The 26,499-nt window shown below is 46.4% G+C and overlaps 1 protein-coding gene across 6 annotated transcripts in view; it reads right to left on the bottom strand.

Moving 5' to 3' along the window:
* ATXN7L1 (ataxin 7 like 1) overlaps positions 1-26,499 on the bottom strand; it is a 223,984-nt gene that overhangs the window by 65,393 nt on the left and 132,092 nt on the right. The window contains exon 1 of one of the 6 annotated variants that reach the window (XM_058523535.1): positions 1,070-1,525. The exons of 4 other annotated variants lie outside the window; for them this stretch is intronic. The gene's annotated coding sequence lies outside the window, so the exon portion shown is untranslated. Of the gene's footprint in view, positions 1-1,069; positions 1,526-26,499 lie in introns of those variants that run through there. One more of the 6 variants, XM_058523540.1, reaches the window with a different exon arrangement.

Raw genomic sequence — 26,499 nt, 5'->3', positions numbered from 1 at the left:
CTTAGAAGGCCTTTCACGTGGCCGAAATGATGTTTACCGTTTTCTCCCTCCTTTTCGATTTGTTTGGTTTAAAATATTTAACCCGAGGCACGATGAAGTATCTCATTTACAACGTTCTCCTGGACCATTAGACTGAGACTCCACACTCATTATGCTGATGAACCTGCTACTTACCCATGCAAATTCCAGGAGCAGCAGACACAGAGAGAGGAGATGCTCAAGGTACCCTTATCAAGTGCTGGTTTAATTCCACAGCCATTTAGTGGGCAAAGCAGAGCAATTTTTAGCCATGTTCTAGTAAATATTATGGGAAACCCTTTCATAGAGTGCTAAGTCTGGCTTAGTGATTTCAAACCTGACTGTAGTTCTCATTCAAACATGAACATGGCCCCTAAATGATGCTACAGCCAGGCCAGAAAATCAAACAGAGAATGCATTAGCCGGTATGCCATCTTGCACTTGATGATTATTTTTTTTAATGTTATAAACACTTGAGTATCACCGTTATTTAGGGGAGGACAAACTTTAAAACCCACTAACTTTCCTGCGGGCGTCCTGCTCTGCCCCTCCCCCAGGCTCAGCGAGTCTGCCAACGGGCTTTAGGGCGGGCTGCGGGCAGCCAGCTGACACTGCTCCTGCCGGTTGGACAAAACAACCCCGGCAAACGCATTTCGGACGTTGGAAACAATACCCAATCGCTGCATCCACCCTCCCAGAGCGCCCCAGAGGAAATGGCATCATTACTTTCATTTTACCCGGTTTGTGACCGACCAAAGGAAAACAACCCGTCCTAAAACAATTATCTGGGTATCTGATATCTGCGGCTGGACAGTGTGCTCCGGAATGTTATCAAATGACCTCGCGGAGAAATGAATTTCCAAGTGCTAAAATAACCCTCGGCGGCACAGGCTCTGCCGCTTCGCTAACTGCAGAAATGGATTTCACTTTCCGCAGTTAGAAAACTCTCATGCATCCCCGTTTCTTCAAAAAAGTCTATAAATAACCGAGGATCAGCAAAATTATGCAAAACATCCTGCTAGAAGAAGAAATGTAAACTAAAACCACTTACAGAGCGACTCAGGCTGCCAACTTAATCTGATTCTACGACGACTGTAAACATGTTGTACTTTTGGAACCTGAAGCGATCCACATTAGCACGGATGCCATCGCAAAAAAAGAAAAGAAAAAAAAAAGGGAGAAAAAAGCCCCAACAACTAAACACCAACAAAGCCCAACCTCGAAACAGAGCACCGGGATTCGGGGTTCCCCACGGTCCAGGACCCGACGGCTGACCAGCTGCAAGTCAGAACCAGCGATCCGAGCCTGCACACGCCAACTGTTTTGACTACAGGCACTTGTTAAACACAGAGTTTCAGGTCCTACCAGTTGGACACCAGAAGTTCATAGAACTGACCTGGTGCCAAGAACAACAAGCACAGAAAGCGAAACGGCTGCCTCGTGCGCCGTGTTTTGTTAACTGTTTATGCAAGCCCCAAAGCAATTGGGTAAGAATTAAGAATAAAAAAAGAACTTAAATAACAAAAGAAAAAGATTACCACCTTGAAGGAAATGTAGATGATGGCAGATAAAGGACAGACGTCAACCTAGTTTATTGGTGAGGTGGGTGCGTGGTTTTCGAGAGAACCAGTGGGGGGAGGGGCAGGTGTCACATGACAAACTGCGGTCATTAGCAGAAGGAACTGGGTGCTTCCTTAAAGCATCTTTTACTTAGAGATTGACTTAAGAGATTTTGCAAATGCAGAGGCCTTGGTACACATCTGGGGGTGACTGCAGAAGCATTGGAATTTGGAAGTTGGTAAATCCCACAGGAGAAAAAAGGGGCGTGCTAAATGGAGTTTTCAAGACACAGGCAAGGGACTTCCAACTTTCCTGCTCTGTGCAGTGAGGCCGCTGAGCCACATGGGAAGCAAACGGAGGGGACAGTGTCCCTGGGCTGTTTCTGACCTGGTCATGAGGAAGGTTTCCCTTTCCCCTTTGAGTTGAGGGTTGCTGGGGTCAACCTTTCCCCCTCATCAGGACTGGAGTCTGTGCTCTCTTACAGGTGACAGTGAATATAGCATTTTCATCTGGCAAAATAAAATAAAAAGGAACACTTAAATTGCTTATTAACAAGGTTTTCCATTTCTTCCCCAGAACGCATCAAGCACTATCTCATTTTAGGACCAAGACAACCAGAAAAAATTTTAGAGTTATCTGAGGATTTGAGAAAACTGAATTCCAAAAGACCTGAGGGTGTGGATAAAAGAATGAGAAATTTTAAATTGCAGAATGGACTCAAACCTACCACCCCATATCTATCTATCTATCTATCTATCTATCTATCTATCTATCTATCTATCTATCTATCATCTATCATTATCTATCTCTGATTTGAAGAATAAATTGATGCTCCTTCCCCACTCCAGAGGTTTAGGGGATAGTAACAAGTAAGTAGAAACAGGTTGTTGTAACCGTGGGCCAGGTTCATGTGTAATATGGAGAGCAAAGTTGTTCCTCTGGTTCTGAGGGCCACCAGGGCAATGGTGGTGGATATGAAACCGCACGGTGGCCGCCCCTTTCCTCCCAAAGGCACCCACATTTTACTAGGAACTATTGATAGAAGTGGTTTCACTGGGATCTCTGAAATGGAGCCCCCTGGAGCAAAATGCAGCAGTTGCTGGACAGATCAGGAGACAAGAGCAAAGGCAACTTAGAATATCCAAGACAAAGGAAGGGTCCGGGGAGGAAGAAGGCTGGGGGTGGGGGAGGGGAAGATGGGGAGGGCCGCTGCTGGAGAGAAGGTTCAGGTCAGGCAAAGTGAGTCCTCCACCAGCCCCGGCCTCCAGGTTAGCAGCTGACTCCTAAAAGCGGCCCCACAGCTTTTGTGAGACTTGCCTCTCACGTAGCACTCCACAGTTTACATGCCTCCTTCACACACATTATAGTACTTGATTCTCAGAAACATCCTGGGAGATGGGGAGCACTGGTATTATCCCCATTTACGAAGGAGGAAAACTGAGACTCAGAGAAGCCTTGGTCTCAGTCCTCAAAGGAGGACTTGGGTCGCTGTGGTACTTTATCATTCGCAAAGCACTTTAAATGTGGCGGGCTTTGTTATTCTCATTCTCACAGACAAATAAACTGGGATTTTGAAGAGGCTACAGATCCCGTCCAAGGTCTCCCAACTGCTAATCCCGTCCTCCTTGCTTGCCTCTATCGTGTTTCCAGAACACTTAATGATAAAACTCTAATAAAGTTGTTTTCTTATAAAAGCCCACCAGCTCACTTGGTTTTCTCAAAACTCCCTGTCTTCCTGGGTTTTCTGTAGCAGTCCACAGATTTCAGCTTCCTAACACGGAAGAGTTCCTCTCCACATGGAGACTTCTGTGCTCCAGAGCTACTACTTCAAGGGAAAGCAACCATCTCCGCCCAGTTTGCACCCTGTTCTTCTTTGATTTGATTCATTCACCCATGTGCTAACCCCTGGCTCCTCACCTAACCCTGGTCTAAGCAGCAGCCAGGGTGGAATGTTCCAGCAGGTCTGCCAAGCTGTAGGTCACGTTAGCCTGCATCTCCAAGGTGTGCTGCTCACATGTGGAAGGGATGTGGGCTAGCACACGGTTTGGTGGATCTCTTCTTCAACGCTGTGTTTCCACGTTATGCTTTTGCTCAGTTCTTTTGCAACAGACGCCACTGAAAATACTGGAACAAATGAAGGGTCCCACTGTCATGTTCCTTGTCTGTGCCAAGTGGACATACTCAACAGTTTGATGGGGGGGATATTACTATCATGTGATGCACGTGAGCAAGTTCATTGCAGGTTGGGGGCATTTGCTCTGAGGGAACATGGCAGTGGCCACGGGGTTTGTAGGGGTGAATGGAGATGTCTGTCAGGAACCCAAGTACTCAGGGCCCTGACCAGAGATGCTGAATGTGGAATACAGGAGAGGAGACAGTCAGGAGGTGATGATTAGAAAGTTCTAGAAAGTTCTAGAATGTTCTGCCACCACCTTATGAATCTACCTTTCTCCCTGAAAATACAACACAACAAAACATAGAACCAAAGGCCAGAGACGTTGGGTGTCAAGGCGGACTTTATGATGAATGTCACTAAAGCAGCCTACGTTGTGAAGACTAATCATATCTTCGTGCTCCTGTTAACTGGAGAAGCTCTGCATTCCCATGAGATGCACAGGTGGCACCTCTCACTGGTTTATTTGGGGTTGTTTTGGTAAGCACACGACGTTTGCATCCATTCTGCCCAAAAAGAATATGGGGACTGGGTAAATCAGAACAGTCTTGGCAGGAAAATTCTTTTGCTTACAACATACAAAGTGAGTAGAATATTTCCACATACCTTGTGACTCCTCTGACCATAGAGACCATTCTTTTATCAAAAAGTGGAACACACGATTTGACAAGCGCTGGTATATTTAGGGAAGACAGGGTAGGCTATTTAAAATCAGAACTTCTGAAAATCCAGGAGGCGTGGCCACCAAACTTGTAACATCACATTATTAAAAGTGGGCTAATAGAGAGACATGGAATATTAGCAGAAGTTTGTTGTAGTTAGTACTAGTGTGCTCAACAAAGCTAGTTCTACCACAGACCAAACACTGCTTTGCTGATGGATGTGGTGGTTTTGGGAAGGCTGGTGAGCACAGTACATCCAGCCCTTGGAGGACGATGGCACTGATGGAGACAAAGCTGGGCCCCTGTGCCCATGCTCTGGGCATTTAGACTCCCTTCCTGCCAAGGGAGCTGCATCAGAGTACAGAGGACTGCTCAGGGACCATATGGTCTTTAAAACATGGCCTGGATATGTGGAAAGCTGATCAAAAACAGGATGGAGCCAAAAAAGGATGGAGGCCTGAGCTGTCAGGAGCCAGAAAGGCATGGTAAACATGTCAGCAGCTGTGGTGGCAGACCTGGCTTTACCCCTTGGGATCTTGTCCCTGACACTGCCCTTCCAGGTTGGGACCTGAGGCTCAGCTCGACACTCTGCACTTTTGCCCTGTTTCCTGGGTTCCTGGGACTGAGCCAGCCTGCCTGATCTTACCTGGGACTCACTTTGGGCTTAATCCTTTGTGATGTGGACTCATGACCGAAGCCCCTGGGCCACTTTTGCACATGTGGGTGCCACTTACCCTAGATTCTTCAGGAGAGCGCCAATTTCAACCTGCCTTAGGCAGTCCTGCGCCACAATTTGAAAAATGACTTTAAATGCCAGTTGACTGGAATCTGGACCACTACACTGTAAGTTCCTTGAGGGCCAGTTCTGAGTCTCATTTATCTTTGTAGCCAGTGCCTAGCCAGAGCATAGAAGCCTCGCTGTGCGTTTTTAATACACGTTTTGATTGAATGAATGAAGTTCCTTTTAATGTACATCACAAATATATATGTATACCTTATTAGGTATACCTGGAAGGTGAATATCTTTATGTTAAATATGTATCAAATTTAGCATTCTAATTAATTTTTAATTAATTAAATTTTTAAAAGTAGAATATTTTATTTTATATTTTTTAGGTCTCCTTTTTTTCCCCCCAGTCAAATTTGGTGTTTTTAAAAGTTATGTTTGTGATTCAAGTTGGGGAGAAGGTAGAAAGGCTTTCCATTTAAAATTTAAAATGCTAAATCTTCAAAAAAATTGCAGGTACTTTGTAACAGGAAGCTTTCCAAAAGATCTTCATCCCACTGTACTTTGTCCCCTTAAATGGTATACTTTGAACATTATTTGATCCTTTCTTTGATAACTCAAGGTCACTGTTAAGGGCATTCATTTCTATACTTTGCTGTTAAACGGTGGTGACTTGAGGGCCTACAATTGTAGCTTTCAAACTTTCTGACCCTGATCCAACTTAAGAAATGAATTTTATACTGCAAGCTAGTATGCACATATGGATATGAGACAAAAGTTCCAAAGGATAATATTTATCTTTGTGAAGTAAAACACACTCTGCTATTTTCTCTTCTTCTCTCTTCCACTGTTTAAAATGTTGGTGAGGACTCACTAAATTGATTGCCCCCCATTGTGAGCGGTGCCCGTGGTTTGCAAACACAGAGAGTATGCGGGACTGTCTGCCCCTGCAGAAAAGGGCCCTCAGCTTCCCTTCTTTTTACTGTGAGGGCCTGCCTCCACAGTCTTGCTCAGAGTGCTAATTTGTTGAACTTGGAAATCAGACCCTCAAGCTGGCTGGTATTCTGTATAAACTAAGTGTAAGCTGTTGCTCAATGAAAGCCTGAAGAGTGCCCCCGTGGACGCCCCGTGGGACTCGGTCCTCTTTGAGTGCTCAGAGCTCCTGGCTGGGTTCCCAAGGAGCTTCACTCAGCGGCAGAGGTCACGACACTGAGGTGTTACTGAACGTGCCACGTGTAAACACGAGCACGTGCACTCGAATTCTCCTTTTTTGAAAGGAATAGTCTGATGATTGGGCCTCAGGCTGGAAGGCCTATTAAATGACAGAGGCTCCTGGCAGCAACGTTGCTTCGTGAATGACCAGATGTGGGCTCCAGCGCGTGAGGAAGTTATTCCTAAGGTAACTGACCCCACTTTAGTCAGGTTGCAACCACGCAGCATCTTGGCTCTAAGCTGCCCTTTGCCCTGTTACTGGCAGCTCCTCCCCATTTAGACTTCAACTGCCAGGAGTCTTTCCACCTAAATGCAGAGAAGACAAACTAACAGATATACGAAGCTTCTCCTGGTGGAATTTTGAAAAGTACGTCAAGTTTGTGTCTGTGTGCTGGGGGTGAGATATCTTGTATTGATTTTTAAAAATCACAGCAAAAGGGGTAGATACTGTGCCCCTAAACAAATCTAAATAACAAGCAACAGGCACTACTGGTTAAGTCAACTACTAGCACATCTATTCAACGGAATATTAGGAAGCTATAAAAATGATGATGCAGGTCTATATTTATTGAAATGTGTCCACAATTTTAGATTAAAAAAAGCAGATTTCGGGCCGGCCCTGTGGCTTGGTGGTTAAGTGCGCGCGCTGCGATGCTGGTGGCCCGGGTTCGGATCCCGGGTGCGCATCGAGGCACCGCTTCTCCGTCCATCCTGAGGCTGAGTCCCACATACAGCAACTAGAAGGATGTGCAGCTATGACATACAACTATCTACTGGGGCTTTGAGGGGAAAAAAAAAAAAAAAAAAAAGCAGATTTCAAAGCAATGTCTATAATAGGATTCCACTTTTATTTTTAAAAACATAAAATATATGCATATAGATACATATGTACCACATGTAGACAAACACGTACACATAGAAAAAGACTGGAAAGTTTTACATTGGAATATTTACTTTATCCTATATTTCTTGAAATTTTGGCAGTTTTTACAGTGGGTTACTTTTATAATAAGAAAAAAAGCAGGGGCCAGCCCCGTGGCTTAGCGGTTAAGTGCGCGCGCTCCGCTGCTGGCAGCCCGGGTTCGGATCCCGGGCATGCACCGACGCACCGCTTCTCCAGCCACGCTGAGGCCGCGTCCCACGTACAGCAACTAGAAGGATGTGCAGCTATGACATACAACTATCTACTGGGGCTTTGGGGGAAAAAAATAAATAAAATTATTAAAAAAAAAGAAAAAAGACAAAAAGCAATTTTCACTTCAAAAAAGTAAAATTCTACATTAATATGCAAAACAGTACCTCTCTCTGGGGCACCCCACCCATCCTCACCTCATCTGTGCCTGTTCCCATGGGAACCTCTGCCACCTCTCTACATCACAAGGCTGGCTTTCCTACTTGCCTCTCACTCCTTAAGATGTCTTCTCAAACTTGTTCATAAGAATTCTATTGATATAAAGAAGAGTAAGTTGAATCCTTATTGGAAAATTTTTACATTAATGCATTGTAAGGCAAAGGAAGGGCTTATGGTTTTATTTTTAAGGGTCAGGTTCTCTTCTCTGATGGAATTTAAGGCGAGATATAGATCCCCAAGCAGATGGCCCTGCTAGTTACTTCCCCCCAGAAGCAGGCTATAGGGCTCTCCGTTTTGCAGGAAGACAAGAGAGGACATGATCTCTATTCTGAAGTGAGTTTTCTCCCAAGCCAGAGTCAATTCAAAGCATGAACCAATGTTGGGTTTAAGGACAGGATTAATCTGTAACTCTTGTTAGTGCTGCTCTCCCTACCAAGTTTATTCACATCCACGGGATAACTGGTACTTCCCAAAGAATCAAATGGGGAGGGAGGGCAAGCAAGTGTATTCTCAGTTTACAAATGAGGAAAATCAGCTTTATTGAGGGGAGGCAATTTGCCCAAGGCCACCCTATTGGGAACTGGGGGAGACAGAATTCAAACCCATTTCTCCTGGGTTTGTTCTCTTTGTTTTGTGCCACAGTATTCTTTCTATAACTAGTAACCATATATACTTTACTATCCTAACTGGACAGCTTTGAAAGTATTAGGGGATGCTAAATGAATGGGCCCCAAGGCAACAGGTATAAATTGTGACTCTCCCGAGAAAACCAGAATTTATGGTCACCCTAATCCAGCCCTCCCCCCACCACATCGCTCCCACACACAGGGAATAGGAGAAAGAAATGGAACTGGTTACAATGTCTGTAATTTATTTTAAAGTACTTGAGTATAAAAATAAATAAACAAAGAGAGAAAAAAGAGCTTGAGTGAGCCTGCTGTTTCATTGTGTGTGAACCAGTTAGTCCAGGCTTTAGCTCTGGGGTGACTGGCTCACATGCTGTCAACAACACAAAGTCTGGATTGGGCAACTGGTATTCATCCGAGAAGGTCACACTGCTAAAAGTGGTTACTTTTAAGTCCTTCTGCAATCCACATTTTGATCAACGTTCTGAACGTAAAAAATGGGCTTTTGTTGGTGAAACCTGTGACTTAGTATAACGAATGCTAGAAAGAGGTTCTTGTTGGTGAAATTAAAGGTACAGTATTTAAGATATGTGGCCTGGCCAAAAACCTTTAGAGACATCCCCACTCTTGTAGAAACAGGGTACTGGAGTCCAGCAAGGCCTGTCCCTTTACCCTTAGGGATGGCACTCGAGGCTGCCCTGTGTGTGGCCATTGAATTAGGAGGGTTGATGACAGCATGATGCTGATTCGGGGAAACAGAGTCCTGTCTCTTGAATATTCTTGCAGCTGCCTTGAGTGAACCTTTTGTACAAGCATGATGGGAACACCTCAAAGGAGAGAGGCCCAGGACTTCATCAAGTTTACCGAATAGGCTGAGGGAACTGTTTCTCCCTTTGTTAGTGCTGTCGAGTTGATTCTGACCCCTAGCGACCCTGTGGACAGCGGAGTGGAGCCCTGCCTGGTCTTTCTGCGCCGTCCTCTCACCTTCCGGTGCTTTATCAGACAATGCTCTGCTGCTATTCATATGGTTTTCATGGCCAATTTTTTCAGAAGTGGGTGACCAGGTCTTTCTTCCTAGTCTGTCTAGTCTGGAGGCTCCGCTGAAACCTGTCCACTGTGAGTGACCCTGCTGGTATCTGAAATACCAGTGGCATAGCTTTTGGAATCACAGTAACACATAGCCACCACAGTGTGACAACTGACAGACGGGTGGTGTGGTTCCCTGACCGGCAAACGAACCTGGGCCATGGTGATGGATCGCCGAATCTTAACCATTAGACCACCATTTTTCTCCCTACTTGCTGGTAAACGTTTGTTTGATAAATGCCTGTATATATGGCAGACTTCAGTCTAACACTCGCGTTCATTACAACCTGGTAGTGAGGTTGTGGGGGAGAAGCTAACCCTCAGCACCTCAACATTCTACAGTGGCAACTGTTTTCTACGAAAAAGAACCTACAAGTTCTGCATGGCCAAACCAGCTTAGGTCAGTCCAGCTTAGGTCAGTGCACAGCTGACATGCCTCTGGGTGAGTCTGAAATGGGTCAATTTCAGGAAGGGATCCCTGGATACATTTCCCTCTTTACCAGATTATGAGCCTGATGAAAGCAGAGACTGGGTCTGTCTTGTTCACCCTCCTAGTCCCCAAGCCTCATGCAGTGCCTGCCCACAGAACGTGTGAAAGATATCTGTCCAATGAATAAAATAAATGAATAGGAATTCTGTTATTTCTAGAATCTATTTTATGAACTGTAATCTGTGATTGTTCTTTACTCCACTAATGATAACTGATCCCCATACACCATAATCTATTGCTGCTCTGGATGAAGTTAGTACTTTAAAAAGCAACAATAACAAGCTGGTAATAAAAACTACTGGGATTATATGGTTTAATCCTCACAATAATGTGATGAGACTGGTATTGTCATCCCCATGTTCAGATGAGGAAGTCAAAGTCCAGAGAGGGTAAAGCTTAAGCAATAAAGCCAGAACCTGAACCCAGGTCTGTCTGACTCCAAACCCAAGCATGCTCTGCTACCCAGAGTTAGCAATCACTCAGTATTGCAGGGACTGAGTTTTTTTTTTTTTTTTTTTTACTGCTTTTACTCTAATCACTTTACGTCATGCTATTGAACACATACATCTTTTTGGCACTTCATCTTATTTTATCAAAAGCTTTTTCGGGGGGGATAGCTACATAGATGTTGGAATATATGAACCAGCTTTCCAGTTTTTTTGCTTTTAATTATTTTGATTGACACGTGGCATTGAGGGATGCTGAATGGCCTCTCGTGTCTTTGAGCTGCAGAGGAATCAGTCACATCTCCTTGTCTCCAGGGCACCAGGCGCGCTGGCTCATTCCGATGCCTCCCCCAGGCCCCCTTCCCTCCTGCCACCCTGGATACTGAGAGCCTTCGTCTCTGCCTCTGTGACTTGGTGCACAGTGTTCTCTCTGGAACACGCATCCACCCTTTCGTTCTTCACCTTGGTGAACTCCTTGTTTTCTTTCAAGGTTCAGTTCACACATTACCACATTTGGGATACCTGGGAGACCCCCTGGGTCACGTGCGTCTCTGCCAGGTCTCATGCGTGTCCCCTTTTCGGGGATCCCAGGGAACACTGAAGAGGCCTCCCCCTTACCCCCTCGGCACGTGGCTCTGTGGCTGGCCTCCCTCTTCCACTATGCCGTGAGGAGCTGAAGTCAGGGGCCTTGTCTCAGAACTGGCACACAGCAGGCACGCAAAGTGTGTTAGATGATGAGTAGATAAATCAGGAAATAATTAACCAATCCACAGTAAAGCAAGAGAAAACGCAGGGATCAGCAGGCCAGCAGTTTCCAGTGGTCTGAGGGCTAGCTAATCTTAATAATTTGTCTTAGGTAGTGAGCTCAAAAATTATTTTTTAAGTCTAAGTGTATGATAGTGGGTTTTTATGAGAGGCAATAGACTATTTAGTTCTGAGTGCTCTGCTCCCTTGCCCGTTATAGAAAAAACCTCTGGAGACATTTTCCCAACGCAGCCAGTTCCCACTCACTGACGCTGTGCCAGCTGCCAGCATCCCCTTGGGGACTTGGGGTGATCCGACAGCACCCAGGTGACAGGCTGCACTGGCAGTTCATGGAGCTTCCCCGACTCCAGGGTGTCCATCTAAGCCGAGGAGTTAGCAAGTCCCAGATGCAGGCCAACACATGGCCTGAGGAGAGCCACAGCTTGATCTGACCGTGGGACTTCGGCCTAATGAAATAAACAATTCCCAGCATAGCCTGACCCTTCAGAATGTAACTCCTTCTAACCACACTGAGTAGATAAAAATAATTTAGTGATTTCCTCCCACTAAACTCTTGGGCACAAACCAAGAAATCTGCAGTGAGGCTGTTCTGATGCTACTGTACAATTGTGATGCTACTGTACAATTGTAAATATTTAGGCTTCTCTGAGTCCTTATCAGTGTTTCTCAGCAGGGATGCACCTGGCATTTTTGGTGGGGTAATTCTTCCATGGGCGAACTGTCCCATGCAATGCAGAGGGTTTAGCACCTCTGATCCAATCAATGCCAGTTACTATGACAGCCTCAAAATGCACATTTCCAAACACCTCTAGGGGTGAGAGTTGTCGTGAGTACTGGGACTCCCAGTGGGGTAGCTTTGATTCATTTTGCAGCAGGAGAATCTTGCAAGGGACTGAAGAGACCACCCAAACCCGGGGTGGGTTGGGACGAGACCCAGCGAGTCAGAGAGAGCACCCCTGAGGCAAGGGGACACTCAGACCAAGAGCTATCTGTGGGACAGCATGCAGGTCCTAAGGGCAGGGAGGATGCCAGGGTCCCTTGAATGAAGAAGTCAAGGCAGCGAGGGAGCCGGCCTCACAGAATCAAGAGATTGGAGATGAGCAGAGGTCAAGATGGTGCAAAAGGGATAAAGAATGAGCTGGGGGGGGGGGCGGGGGGGGGCGGAAAGCCCGGGCAACGGCTCTGAGCATTGGTTACACTCAGCCTCCTCTTCCCAGCTTACGGGGGCGGAACAAAGGGGCCAAGAAGGTAACTGATTCTGGACAGCTCTAAGGGTTGGAAGGTTCCAAGTACCAACCAGCTCTCCTCCCACAATCAGCCTTAACAGAGCAAAGACAACACAACAGCAACCCTATCACTGCTGCCATCACCAGTGTGTCACATCCTGCAAATAGGACCCACGGCGGCGAACTGCCAAGCTCCTCAAAGTGACTTTCAAGGGCATCTCAATCACAAAGTGAGGGAGACTCTAAGACCAGCCGGGGAGAAAAACCCACCAAAGTGCTGAGTAGTGGGGCCACGAGCCCAGGACGCCTCGCTGATCACTCTGATTTCACTGCTAGATGTCCAGTGCCCTATCGGGATGGCAACGGGCAAAGTTGCTGTGAAGCTACTTGTTCCTTTGACTCATCTTTCTCGCTTACTTTAAATTTATTTTATCTTGCTCTGTTGTTTGCAACTTTACAAGCGGCCTTAAATCCTTTTGCAACAAGGCTGGGTATAAATAAATAAAGCAAAGAAATAAAATACACAGCTGCATTGTCAGCACTGCCAGACTGGGCACAAAGTGTTTGGCTCCGATCTAAGAGGAAGGAGGTGCTCTGCCGAAGTGGGAAAGAAGGAAGGGGGAGGAGGAGAAAGCTCCATGGTGCCGCGGAGAATGCAGAAGGCTGGCCCTGGGCCCTGGAGACTGGGTCCTGCCCTGTCTCTGTATCAAGGAGTCACGGGGGCTCATGCAAGTTACTAACATCTGGGGCCTCATGTCCTTAACTTTAAAACGAGGGATTTGCCTGGATGAGTTCAAAGGTTCCTTTACGTCCCAGCACTACGATTCCAGGTGGCACCCACGCTCGGCTCTTGTTCCTCTTCTCCTCTATTCTTTCTCAGTTCACTGCCTCTTCTCCAAGCACAGGGGGCCAATCAGGGCTCCTTCTAGAGGAGTTTCTGTGTGATGACAAGTGTAGTCACACTGGTCACCCAGAGAGATAACTGGTTACTCCAGAGAGATTAATGTCCCATTGAAAGAAACTGGAGCACCTACTCATTAGGGAGCGCAGGAAGCCAGGGTTTTATTGGATAATTTATTGACCAATGTTCTCATTGTACAATGGGATAAAAATATGGGCTTTTATCTCCATCCAGTCATGAGTGGTAAGTTCTCTCCTTTTAAATAAGTTCTGTTATAGAAAGTAATACCACACGTGTTTGCACAGTATCTATGACTGCTGTACCAATCATTATTAACAATCAAAAGAATAATATTATTAGCATATGCCCAGGAAATGGAACGCATCGCTAATGTTCTGGGACATTCTTCTCTTAGCTGTCCCTTTAAGAGTTCAGCCTTGTTTTGGTGTACCTAGTCTCACAAACCCGTAGTCCCTGTCCCCATTTGTACATAGAATGGCTTGGGACATCTGTTGCTTTTAGTAGACCTAATTCACAATGTCTGAGAAGTCTGCGCTAGAGCAGTGCTTCTGGAACCTCAGTGTGCTCATTAGTTACCGGGGATCTTGTTAAAAATGCAGATTCTGGTTCTGTGGGTCAGTGAATTAATCACGCCTTTTTATTTTTCTGTATGTCTGATGCTCGGACATCTTAGGCCCTTGCTGACCCAGGGCTAGCCAATTCCTAGAGATAGTAAAGGACTCACCTCAAGTGTACCATTCACATGCAAACCAACCAACCTAAAGCCCTCATCCCACCCACCTCCTTCATAGATTTCTTACCCTCTGGCCACTATTCCCCTCCCTCAATCACCCCAGGGCCAGGTACTAGATAACTAGAGACAGCCCCTACACCCCAGGGTCTGCTTCCATTATTTAAACTAGCCAACGCTAAGCCTGCTTACTCTGCCTCACTGGTTCCCTCCGTGGAAACCACTATAAAGGCTCTTGCCTACATCGTCCCCACTCTCTCTGCATCCTGATTGACCCAGGTGCTTCCCCATGTGGCCCTGTGTGACATGGCATGCCCCCTTCCTCTTGGGAACTGTGAGTAACAAAGTATCTTCTCAATGCCAATCATCTCCTGATCTGTTGGCCTCACCATACTGAATAATAAAAAAACCTACATCTTTCAACAGTCAAGGATGGGGCACAGCGATGCTGATGCTGCTGATCTGAGAACCACACTTTGTGCAGTAAGGCTCTAAATTACTATGCTCCTGTCACGGAACAGGGTGCTGCAGCTGGGCTCTGAGAGGAATGACTGTACTACACACATGTTCGACCTGCACGGGAGCCCAATGTGCTGCAGGAATAAAATGGTGAACTGGACGAGGCTGCTGCAGAGAGGGCCCTGAGGAGAAGTGCCAGTGCTTCGGTATTACTTTCCAAATGATGTGGGTTCGTGGAGCCTTCCTTGACAGAAATTAAATGAAAAGCTGCAATGAGAGGAGGCAGGGCATGAGGCCCTTAAACTATAGCAGGCACAGGGGCAATAAGAGGGCCCAAGGCCCAAGGGGGAAAGGTTAGGACTCCGGCAGGTCAGCTGGCACAGGGCACTTGCTGTGTGCTCCCTGCCTGGCCATGTCTGATGGGGGCCCTGGATGCCAGGCGTGCATCCTCAGGAAACCCCTGTCAGGAGCTCCAGAGGACTTCTAGGGTAAGCCTGGGGATCCAAGCAACTTACCGGTCCCCATGGCAAGAAGCTCTCTAGGTGCCCATCAGCCCTTCTGCCCCAAGGTCTAAGAGGGCTCTATAGCTCTCCTCTCCCCCAGGGAGACTCAGGGCTTACAGAAGTGGCCTAGACAGGCTCTCAAACATTCTGACTCTAAGGCCAGAGCACTTTCCTCTCCCCTAGGACATCGTGGCTCCCTGTGTTACTAATAAAAGCAAAACCTGATTAAGAACTGTCAATTTTAAGTACTTCATGTGGCTTATCTCATCTAATCCTCACAACTTTAAGAAGTAGCTGCTATTTAAATCCTCATTTTCAAGATGAGTAAGCAAGCCCAGAGGGGTTAAATAGCTTGCCCAAGCCACCCACTAATTGGCAGGGTCAGAATTTAAATCCAAATTCTGCATAACAGAGCCGTCGCCTGCTGGGTGTCACCTCCATACCTAGGGCTGTGTTATTCCAGGTGGAGCCCTCAGGATTCCAGGCGGAGGCCTCGGATCTGCAGCATCAGCATGAGTACCGCCCGACAGTAAACTGCGCTGCCCACCCCAGATCTGCTGAATTGGAATTTGCGCTTTACAAGCTCTCCAAGCCAATCTGCTGCACGCTGAAGTTTGAGAAGCCCTGTATCAGAAGCAAATCTGATGGAAACTCATTTGCCAGGCCAGACGGATAGTAATAACACAGTGTAACTTTAAGTATAGATTTCACCGCTTAGCTTAATGCTCTGGGAGGCAGCTTGGTATACCGGAAAGAACAGGCAGGGGTTCAAACCCCAGCTCTAGCAGCAGTTACTAGCTCGAAGACTTTGGGCAAAGAATTTAGTTTCTCTCAGCCTCCCTTCTCCTCATCTGGAGAATGCGAATGTAATACTCACCTCCTGGAGTTCGTGTGAGCATCAGCTGAGATAACTATATAACGTGCTATGCCCCATAGCTAGCACCAAGGAAATGCTTTGTAAAGGGCAGCCCCAGCAATTCCTCAGAGATTCCCAATTTTCTAAAATTCATGTCCCTTTGTATTATGCTTTCCAACAGTATGAATCCTGAATTCCTTTGGTGGCCAAACTGAGAATAGTTTTCAAAAAGAATAAGGAAGCTATAATCTTGCATAACTGGAGTGGTGAGCTATCTAAACAATGCCTACAGGCATTACCATTACACCCATGTGGGGCACACCCCCCCAATACCGTCAGAGGTTCCAGCCCTGGCGGGGGGCGGGGTACTCACTCGTAAATGGTGGAAATTCACACTGAAGCAACAGCTTTGTTCCCATTTCTTTCTTTCTTTTTTTTTTTGTGAGGAAGATCAGCCCTGAGCTAACATCCATGCCAATCCTCCTCTTTTTGCTGAGGAAGACTGGCCCTGGGCTAACATCCATGCCGATCTTCCTCCACTTTATATGGGACGCCGCCACAGCATGGCATGACAAGCGGTGCGACGGTGCGTGCCCGGGATCCGAACCTGGGCCGCCAGCAGCGGAGGGCCCGCACTTAACCACTACGTCACGGGGCCGGCGCCTTTGTTCCCATTCTACTACTCGACTACACCTGATAAAATTGTCACCAGTGGCATGTCTGTCAAAAACTGTACCCAATCCCATACCCCAGAGTGGAGCAGGGATAATGGTGCTGAAAAATCAGTTCTAAGCACAGACCAAATACCGCAACGATGATTCCAGTTCTTCATGGGCCAAACCAATCCTCCCATCTCCATCCTATACTTGGAGGAAGCCTTTCTTCCTGCCCATTGTGGCAGGGGCATCTCAGTCAGACACCAGCAGGCTCAAGGCACAGGCAAAGAAAAGGGACCCACCACCCCCACCCCAGGGTGGGCAGAGAAAAAAAGAAAGTATGCGGGAGAGGAAGGAGGGAGCCTCAGGGAGCATTGTGTCGTCCCTAAGCCGCCTTCAAGTCTGCTTTTCAATCAGAAGGGAGTACAAGTAGAATTTAAAGGATTTTTTAAAAGGTAAAGAAAAAATATAATACTAGCTTCATTATATAAATTAAAATCCCACTGGGACATGTCAGTCCTTACTCTTCATATCTGTGAGGAAAAATTTCAATGAAAGGGGGTAGGCAGCAAAATGAAAACCTGAGCAGACCTCATCTTTTCATGATTCCCTTCAGGATTTGGAGATCTCCACAGAGATAGACTATTTTGTACGGGGGCCCAGTCGTTTTCTGATCCTTTTAGATTCTGGCCTGGGGAAAAAAAAAACAAAAAAAAATCCCCCAAACCAAAGTGGTTCTCACGTACCTTAACTCTGGCACAGCTATCAAACTATTTGTTCTTTAAATTAAAAAAAAAATCTAGTTATAAAAACAAGTGTGTAATAAATAATTTAGAAAATTCAGATATGAATGAAAAATAAAAATTATCCAGTCACCAGACCATTTCATTTTAAAAACATACATACACGTGCGTATTTTTAAAAAATGTGATTGTACTGAGCACTCTGCATTAAATGCTGTTTTTTCCCACTTTTTCCCATCATGAACATTTCTTCATGTTATGAAATATTTTTTAAAAAGATTATTTTAGAGATCTAATTAGCATTCTAACAGCCCTCACTGTTTGGCTTTCAGATTGGTTCCAATTTTTTGCTATTACAGATAATTCTGTAGTGAACATCCTTTAAGCAAATTCTTGCACGTCATTTCTACACTAATCCCCCCTTATCCACGGTTTCACTTTCTGAGGTTTCATTACCCACGGTCAACCGCAGCCCGAAAATATTACACGGAAAATTTCAGACACAAACAATTCATAAGTTTTAACTTGCTTGCTGTTCTGAGTAGCGTGATAAAATCTTGCCCCATCCCGTTCTGTCCCACTTGGGATCTGAATCATCCCTTTGTCCAGCGGATCCACACTGTATATGCTACCCGCCCATTGGTCAATTAGTAGCTGCCAGATCAACTGTCGAGGTATCACAGTGCTTGTGTTCAATAATCCTTATTTTACTTAATAATGGCCCCAAGTGAGCTTTATTATTATTGTTGTTCTTCTCTTACTGTGCCTAATTTATAAATTAAACTTTATCATAGGCATGTATGTACAGGAAAAAACATAGTATATATAGGATTTGGTACTATCCACGGTTTCAGGCACCCACTGGGGGTCTTGGAACGTATTCCCCACAGATAAGGGGGGACTACTGTTTTTTTTCCTCTATAAATTCCTAGAAGCAGAATTTTTGGTTCCAGGCTCTTGATACATGTAATCAAATGCCAGGCAGAAAGGGAGCCCCATTTACACATCCACCAGCTCGGTAGAGAGTCTGTTTTCCTTCTTTCTTACTAACACCAAGTATTATTAATTTCTTCTTTTTTTTGTGTGTGTGAGGAAGATCAGCCCTAAGCTAACATCCATGCTAATCCTCTTCTTTTTGCTGAGGAAGACCGGCTCTGAGCTAACATCTATTGCCAATCCTCCTCCTTTTTTTCCCCCAAAACCCCAGTAGATAGTTGTATGTCATAGTTGCACATCCTTCTAGTTGCTGTATGTGGGACACAGCCTCAGCACGGCCAGAGAAGCAGTGCATCGGTGCGCGCCCGGGATCCGAACCCGGGCCGCCAGTAGGGGAGCACGTGCACTTAACCTCTAAGACACAGGGCCGGCCCAAGCATTATTAATTTCTAAACATTTGCCACTTTGATAAGTGAAAAAGACTCTGTTTTAACTTTTGTTTTTGATTACCAGTGAGGTTGAACATTTTTCATGTTCATTGGCTGCTTGAATTTCTTTGCTTATGGACTCCTTATTCATACCCATACTTTAGTATATTTTCTTTTTTTTAGTATATTTTCTTTTTGTCACTAATCTGCAATAATTTTTAATAATAGTAAGAATATAAATATTTTAAAATCAGAAGTTGGAAATTATAATTGTTTCTTAATAAGACTTATAACTGTGAAACGGTTAATATCACTAAGCATTAAAAAGGTTTTTTTTGGTAGGGAATGGGACATGGAGGGAGATGAAGTTTAAATCAGATAAAAAAATCTTTGTCACCAAAGCTGACCCTGGAATTCTCATTTTAAAACCTCTCCTCTTTGAAAACAACAGCAACAATAACAAAGCACCAGACATAAAAATAACGAGAGGGTGGCCTCTTAGGTTGAGTCCTGTTCCTATGCTAGGTAGCCCCCACACCTTCTCGGTTAACCTGCTGCAGGACACTTGAGTGGGAAAGAGTGTTCCTGTGGTCCAGCCCCAGTGGCCACAGGAGGGCAGGGCGTTTTGCCGAGTTCCTGTTTGGATTAGAGCCAGCAAGTCAGTGGTCCGAATCCTGAGTTCCTGTGTGCCACTTGGAGTAAGCTGAGTGATCAGAAGGACCCATAAAAATGGCATCCGCCTCCACCCTCAGGGTGGACAGGACCGAAGAAGATTTAAGGAAGCTACACCACTGTTTGCTGCCTCACTGTTTTCAAAGAGGCAGCGCCACATGTCTTGGTGTGGATGCCTGCGGACTCCCCAGAGAGGCGGGGCGCAGATGTGTAAACTCTGGAACCTCCAGGCAAATAAAAACACCTCTGCACACACAGTTTGCATCTCGGCAGTTGACAGCAGGAGGAGAAAATGTGGCCAGCCAGGGTGGGAAGGCTGAGGGTGATGACGGATGGGAGGCACGCAACCACCTTGCACTTGAGGCAAACCCATGTCACTAATTGCAGGGTGGGTATTCAGGGTGGATGCTTACCATTGACACGGGCTCTGTGTCTGCCAAGGCATGTAGCCTGGCTACGACTGTTCAAAAATAGAACAAGAAGTCCAGAACAAAACAGAAGCCGGAAAGAAGGCTGCAGCACAGGAATGCAGGTTAGGCAGAGAGGATTCATCCTGTGGGGAGGGCGTCTGAGTTGAGCAGAGAAGCACCTGCTCCAGGCACAGAAAGACATCACCAACAGGTGACGGACGGAAGCCGGGTATTGAGTTGCCTGCTGTGTTTCCATATTACATCCAGATTCCAAGAAGAGCAAGACCAGGACACAGACCAGTCTATAGTGGTTACCAGGTCGTGGACACTACCCACTAAAACACAGCGATTTTTCTTTTCTTTTGTAATGAGTGGTTGAAGGACAGCTAAGTGAAGGGAAGCTAAGGAAAGAGAAAAAGGAGTGGATGGGTAAGGAGAATGCTGGTATTTTGGCCTGCTTGGCACTTATTCCCCCTTCTCTTCTTCCAACAGACCTTGATTTTCCTCTGGGGAACACCTTTCCCCCCCATTCAGTCCGTGAGGCTCCCATGGGGTAGGCCCTGCCTCACCTCTCTGAGGGCTTGGAAGTCCCTTCCTAGGGGACTAGTTGATAAAATCATTATCCCAGACATTTGTGTAAGGCCTTCCATGTACAAAATTGCTACTTGGGGCTTTGGGTCTTTCTGGTTTCCTAAATTCATGCATAACATTTTCTCTTAGTTCACTGGTCAGGATTCCAAAGACCCTCGTGGCATTAATTGCACCCCAGAGAGGTAGCCCAGGGCTGCCACCTAAGCTGGAGCAGGAGCAAGGACAGACAATATTGGTTAGGGATCTAGGCCTTCTCAGAAAGGAGGACTAAGTCTAGGAATGATGAAATTACATTTGGGGCAAATCTGATACCTATTTATTCGAGGGTGTACTTGGAGCCCACGGTGGAGGCGGGAAGAGTTATGATTTGGCAGCTCTGGAGACAGAGGACAGAGTAAAACCCACCACTTACTGAAAAAGCAATGGCATAGAGAGTGAGCATTGCTTTTGAAGTCGATTTCTGCTTTTCATTAAGCAGTAGGGAACAGAAAGAGCCATAGGGAAAGGCCTGGCCAAGAATGGATTCAAAAATTGTGCTGCCAGAGTGCCTAGGAAAGGAGCCTCTCTTCAGCCATGTCTCAAACTCTGGATTCTTCCAAAACCCGGGGTGACTGTATGATCCTTTAAATGTCTTCTGACCCTATAACTACCAAAGCTGCATTATGTCTGAAGCCATCAGAAGTTTGGTGGCATGGGCTGGAATCTGGGACCTGAATCTGCTTTTTTAAACAGTCTGACTACCTCCTAGGAAGCCTGAAATCTTGATCTCGGCACAGTCCTGGACCACAGCTGCTTCTCGGGGCAGCTGTCCTTGGCGCAGGTGGTTAATTTATTAATACCTGCAGAGTGCAGAGTTGAATGGGCAGAGCTAACACTGGCTGTTTTCTGATTTAGCAATCCAAGTACCTTCTCTTTACCTAGAAGGAGCTGGTGTCTTTCGGGCATCCCCTGGGAAATCCCAGAGTGCTCTCCACCTGTCTGCAGAGCCACAGCAACCTTGGTAAGTCCTGAGGAGGTTCCCGGGCAGCCCTGCCTCCCTCCACTCGGGCAAAGCCACTTGTTTTACTTCCTTCCTATGGCCTTTTCATTCTCTGCAGACCTGGGGCTACTGGAACTTTTCCTCGGCTCCACACACATGGCTTCTCTGTCCTCGCTCTGACCTCACAGAAATTCCAGCAAGGAGACCCTTCACCCACCTAACAGGCAACAACAACCACAACAACTCGACATCAGACGCTGCTGCCAGGGTGCTGAGTGGCAGGGCCAGGACAGCAGCTTCAGACGATAGGGACCTTCCTGCCCCACCTCTCTCTCTGGCCGGTGGGCAGTCAGCTGGGAGAGGGGAGAGAGGACACACACAGAGAGTCGTAGGGTGACAGGGCATGGGAGTCACCCCAAATCTCTGACTGCTGATGCCCACCACAGCCTCCAGCTTCTCATGAGGGAAGCAGAAGAAGGAGTGGAATGGAAAGCCTGACTCAAATTGATGTGCGGCGATGGGCAGGGGACAACGGATGCTCCCCAAGCTGCTGGAACAATTCCTGGACCATTCGGCATAGCTGGCCTTGAAGCAGCTCCTCATTAATAACCATACTCTGAAGCCACAAAACGGGTCTGCTATGGGCCGGCTGGAGAGAGCTCTCCTCTGCCCTCTGCACCCTGTTCTGCACACACAACGCATCTGTCACGGCCATGCCTGGAGGCCTTGTCACGTGGGGACATGGTCTTATCCCAGAGGAGGGGGTGGGGGACAGGACACGTGCTGGCACTGACTTCAGTGTCATTCCTTTGTGTGTGACCTCATTTTGCAAAAATTGTGAACACCCTAGACCAGAGGCAAGGACCATCCCAGAGGAAAACTTGGAAGAATTCCCAGGGGCTGGCACGGCAGCCTCTGCCGGCTGCTCTGCCCACTCCTCATCTTGCCAGCTCCTCATCTTGAGACAATAGGCTGGCTGGGGCCATCCTGTGACTGCCCCTCTCAGATCCAACTCTGACTACTGCATTCTGGGGAGGCAAACACTCAGGCAAAACTTGTTTTGGAGAAACTTTTTACATTAATGAGAACTGGGTAGCCTAAGTGATATACAATGAGGTGTTTCTCCTAATCCCCACCCTCTCTCGGAAGGGACTGGTGGTCTCTCTTTTTAAGAGGAGTGTGTGTGTGTGCGCGCACGCGCACGTGCACGCACATGGGTTAAAGTTTTGTTTTCCTTCTGCATATTCCAAATGCATTGGTCACTGGTAGTGGTGACTCTGCTTGACCACCTAAGCTCCTCTTCATAGTGACTTCAAAATGCATTTTAATTCAGGTGCAGACACTAGCCTATCCTCAGACATTATGAAGGCAGAGCTGGGAGCAGAGCTGAGAGAGCGTGTGTGTGTGCACGTACACATGCACGGCTGCACACGCGCCTGTGTTTCAAGCTGGGTTTATATTAAGAAGACACAGCACTACTTCCAGTTTTCAGGCACTGTGGCTCCAGGTCTCGCTAGTCTCGCTCTTTGGCTGTGTGAAGTGGGTCATATCATTTCATGGTGGTGTCTCTGCAGAGCAGGGGGCTAAGAGGGCTCAGGGCTAGACAAACCCGGGTCTGAATCCTGATTCTGCCACTGACTGCTGTTGGTCTTGGGGTAAGTTCCTTTTCTCTCTGTGCCTCAGTTTCCTCATCTACAGATTGGGAATAATGAGATGCATTATCACAAAGCATTGCTGTGATGACTAAATAAGTCAATATATACGAAGCGTAGAAAATTTCCTGGCACCCTGTATGTATCAGTAAGTCTTTGGTATTATTTGTATTGTTATTCCACAAATAGCAGATGGTATTACTATAAATAAAATGGGTGGAAGTTGGACGGAATCATACCTCAGGTCTTTTGCTGCTCTGAAACTCCACAATTTTATGATATTATGGAAGACTCACTGGATCCTGAATGGATCCTTTGAAGGAAAACACCAGCCAAAGAGAGAGAGGCTACAGAGAACCAGGACGAGGCTGCCCACCCCGGTCCCGGACCCCGTAAGTGCATGTTGTGGCAAAGCCTGTGTGTTTCAGGTTGGCACAAAACAGGGTGGCCCAGGGCTCTGTAGCCTCTTCCCTGTGAATGCTGTAGAGCCAGGAGGTCAAAACCCTTTCTGTGGGCCAGCCCCGTGGCTTAGCGGTTAAGTGCGCGAGCTCCGCTGCTGGCGGCCTGGGTTCGGATCCCGGGGGTGCACCGACGCACTGCTTCTCCCGCCATGCTGAGGCCGAGTCCCACATACAGCAACTAGAAGGATGTGCAACTATGACATACAACTATCTACTGGGGCTTTGGGGGAATAAAATAAATTAAAAAAAAAAAACAAACCCTTTCTGTTAGGCCTGTGTCTGGATTCTAGCTCCACCCCCAAGCTGCGGCTCCATGATGCTGGGCTGTTTAGGCGGGCCACCGGGGTCAGAGTTAACAGGCTTCAAGTGTCCCAGCGGCCGACGAGTCACTATTGGCCCTTGACTCTGCTGCAAAGCTGGGAGGAACAGAAGGGACGCTTGCCGAAAAGGCTAGATTTTGGAACTGAAAGTCGTTGCTACATGTGGAACTGACTCTTTCTTTGATGGAAACAGAATATTTGGGCTCAAAGTCTCCCTTTTCAAGAGAGCCAAACGATAGGGTGTGTTTAGTTTCCGAGGGCTGCTGTAACAAAGCACCACAAACCTGGTGGCTTAAGACGACAGAAATTTATTCTTTCACAGTTCAGGAGGCCAGAAGTCCAAACTCAAGTTGTCAGCAGCGTCAGTTCCTTCTGGAGGCTCTGAGGGAGAATTGTTCCAGGTCTCTCTCCTAGTATTTGCTGTCACTGGCAACCCTTGCTGTTCCTTGGCATGTGGCTGCATTGCTCCACTCTCTCTGTCTGGGTTCTCATGGCTTTCTTCTCTGTGTCTCTGTGTCCAAACTTTTCTCTCCTTTCTCTTACAAAGAAAGACATCAGTTGTTGGATTTGGGGCCCACCTGAATCCAATACAACCTCATCTTAACTCGATCATATCGGCAGACCCTACTTCCAAACAAGGTCACATTCACAGGGAGGGCATGGTGGGATTTGAGCATATCTTTTTCAGCGGGCACAGTTCAACCCACTATACAGGACAAACAAGATCCAGAATACAGAGTTGAGGAGAGAAGAAAGAGAGAGTTTACTGTTTGGCCACTGATAAAACAAGAGAAATTGCCTCTGCTCTGAGAAAAGCTATAAAATGATAATAAGTGGAAGCAACCAGACCCCTTCCATCTCTGCACTCCCCACTCTGGAGCCAGTTGTGGCAAATTATAGGACTACTGGGAGAATAAACCTTCAATAATTAGTGTTCCAATGAAAGCTGCTCCATAAACCTTAAAAAAAATCTGTTTGAATCCTTCCCCCCTCCTCCGCAGACAGCACCACCTATGACTTCCCACGGTCGATGGGTTGTGTGAGCAGAGCTCTCTTCATAAACATCTGCTCTTTGAATGTGAAGCACGAACCTGGTTCTGATTAATCAGAACAGGGACATTGTGAGCAACTTTAATTTAATTTAATTTTTCCACTTCTGATTAAATAGCAGCACAGCAAGTTATTAGCTTTCACACATCCATCCAAACTCCCAGTCAACCAGGAAATAACCCCAGGAGCACAAAGAGGGCTGTGAGAGTGACGCAGGATGTGGTGCACATCTGGCCCATCTGGAAGGACTGAATCCACCATCCACATTTTCTTAGGATGCTTAACATCTCCCCTGTCCCTCGGGTAGCACACACAGTGCCCTTTAGGGGCACTCATGCCCCTTAGGATGACCAAACCAAGACTGAGCAGAGAGTCCGAGATGATGGCTGGCAGAGCAGGTGTGAGCAGACCCAGGACAGCAGCATGTCACCCTCACCTCTGTCTCCTCAACGCCAGGCTTCATGCCAGGTGGCCAACGTGCACTCAACCAAATGGGAAACAAAGGTTCAGAAAGGCAGTGGCCACCTCTGCAGATGCATTCTGGGCAATTCCAACCTGTCTGAATAACTGGATGGCAAAAGGGCATCCCAGTGCCCAGCTCTTAGGAGATGATCAACCATGACTGCAGAATGAATGAACTCATGAGCTTCCTACTCATCAGGAGCACGTGAGAGGCCATGAAGAATCTCACCTTGCATCTCCCGTCTTGGTCCTTCTGTGCTTGTGGCATCCCAGGCCCCTGTTAAGCAAACAAGGAGTTCCTGCAGATTCATACAATTGCTACAGCATCTACTTAGAATCAGTGACTGAGAGTGGGCGGACCACCATACCACACTGCTCCTCTTCTAATAATTTAACTATTAACGTTTGAAAGCACTTGAAATCATCACAGCACGAGGTTCTTTTAAATAACATGCAATGAGTCTTACCCCCTAGTTACTATTCTCTAGAGAGAAACATTAAGACAAATTAAAAACTAGCAATTTGATTCTCATCTTGGTCCCACTCAGCCACATAATATGGAACAAGATTTTTTTTCTAGCTTGAGTATACTGATGGGCAATTTAATAGTAGCTGTTACAATAAAAATGTGCATCTCTATGACCCAGCAATTCCTGGAGAAACACTCGCACATGCACAAGAATGCTCACTGCAGCACTGCTGGGAGCAGTGGGGGGAAACCCCACAACTGTTACCAACATGTCCATTCCATGGAATGTTATTCATGAGACACACAGCCATATACAGATTTAAAAGATATCCAAGGTGAATGGTTTGGAAAAAATAGAATTGCAGAAGTTACGTAGGGTGCCATTTATCTTAAAACACACATAGCAATACTAGACATTTTCTATGGACACATATGTGGATATAAATGCAGGAAAAAAGTGTGCACAGACATATCCCAAATGAACAACAGTGTTTACGAGTAGAGGAGGAACTGGGCTTGGAGTAGTATTAAAGGAGACTTTAGCTTGTATTAATGTATTACTTGTGTAGTGTGAAAATCACTTTTTTTAAAAACCCAAGAAAATGAAAAAAAGTATGATTGTACCACTTTGTTTCTCATGGTGGTTGTTCTCTGCGAATTTATTATCTAGCTGGAGATAAAATGTTAAATTAAAAAGCGTCCACTTAGATCTCAGGAAGGAATGCAGACTGTGACAAGAGAATCTAACTGTATTACGATGTATGAAACCTCCTCACTGAAGAGGGTTGGGGAGAAAGTGCGGACCTGCGGAAGTGAGTGGAGTCTGTAAGACTAAAGGCAGGAGGAACGGCACGTCAG

Source organism: Diceros bicornis, chromosome 3 (genome assembly GCF_020826845.1).
Source record: "Diceros bicornis minor isolate mBicDic1 chromosome 3, mDicBic1.mat.cur, whole genome shotgun sequence".
NCBI classification, from domain to species: Eukaryota; Metazoa; Chordata; class Mammalia; order Perissodactyla; family Rhinocerotidae; genus Diceros; species Diceros bicornis.
The sequence above is the reverse complement of the archived record's forward strand: the minus strand, read 5'-3'. Positions and strand labels throughout refer to the sequence as shown.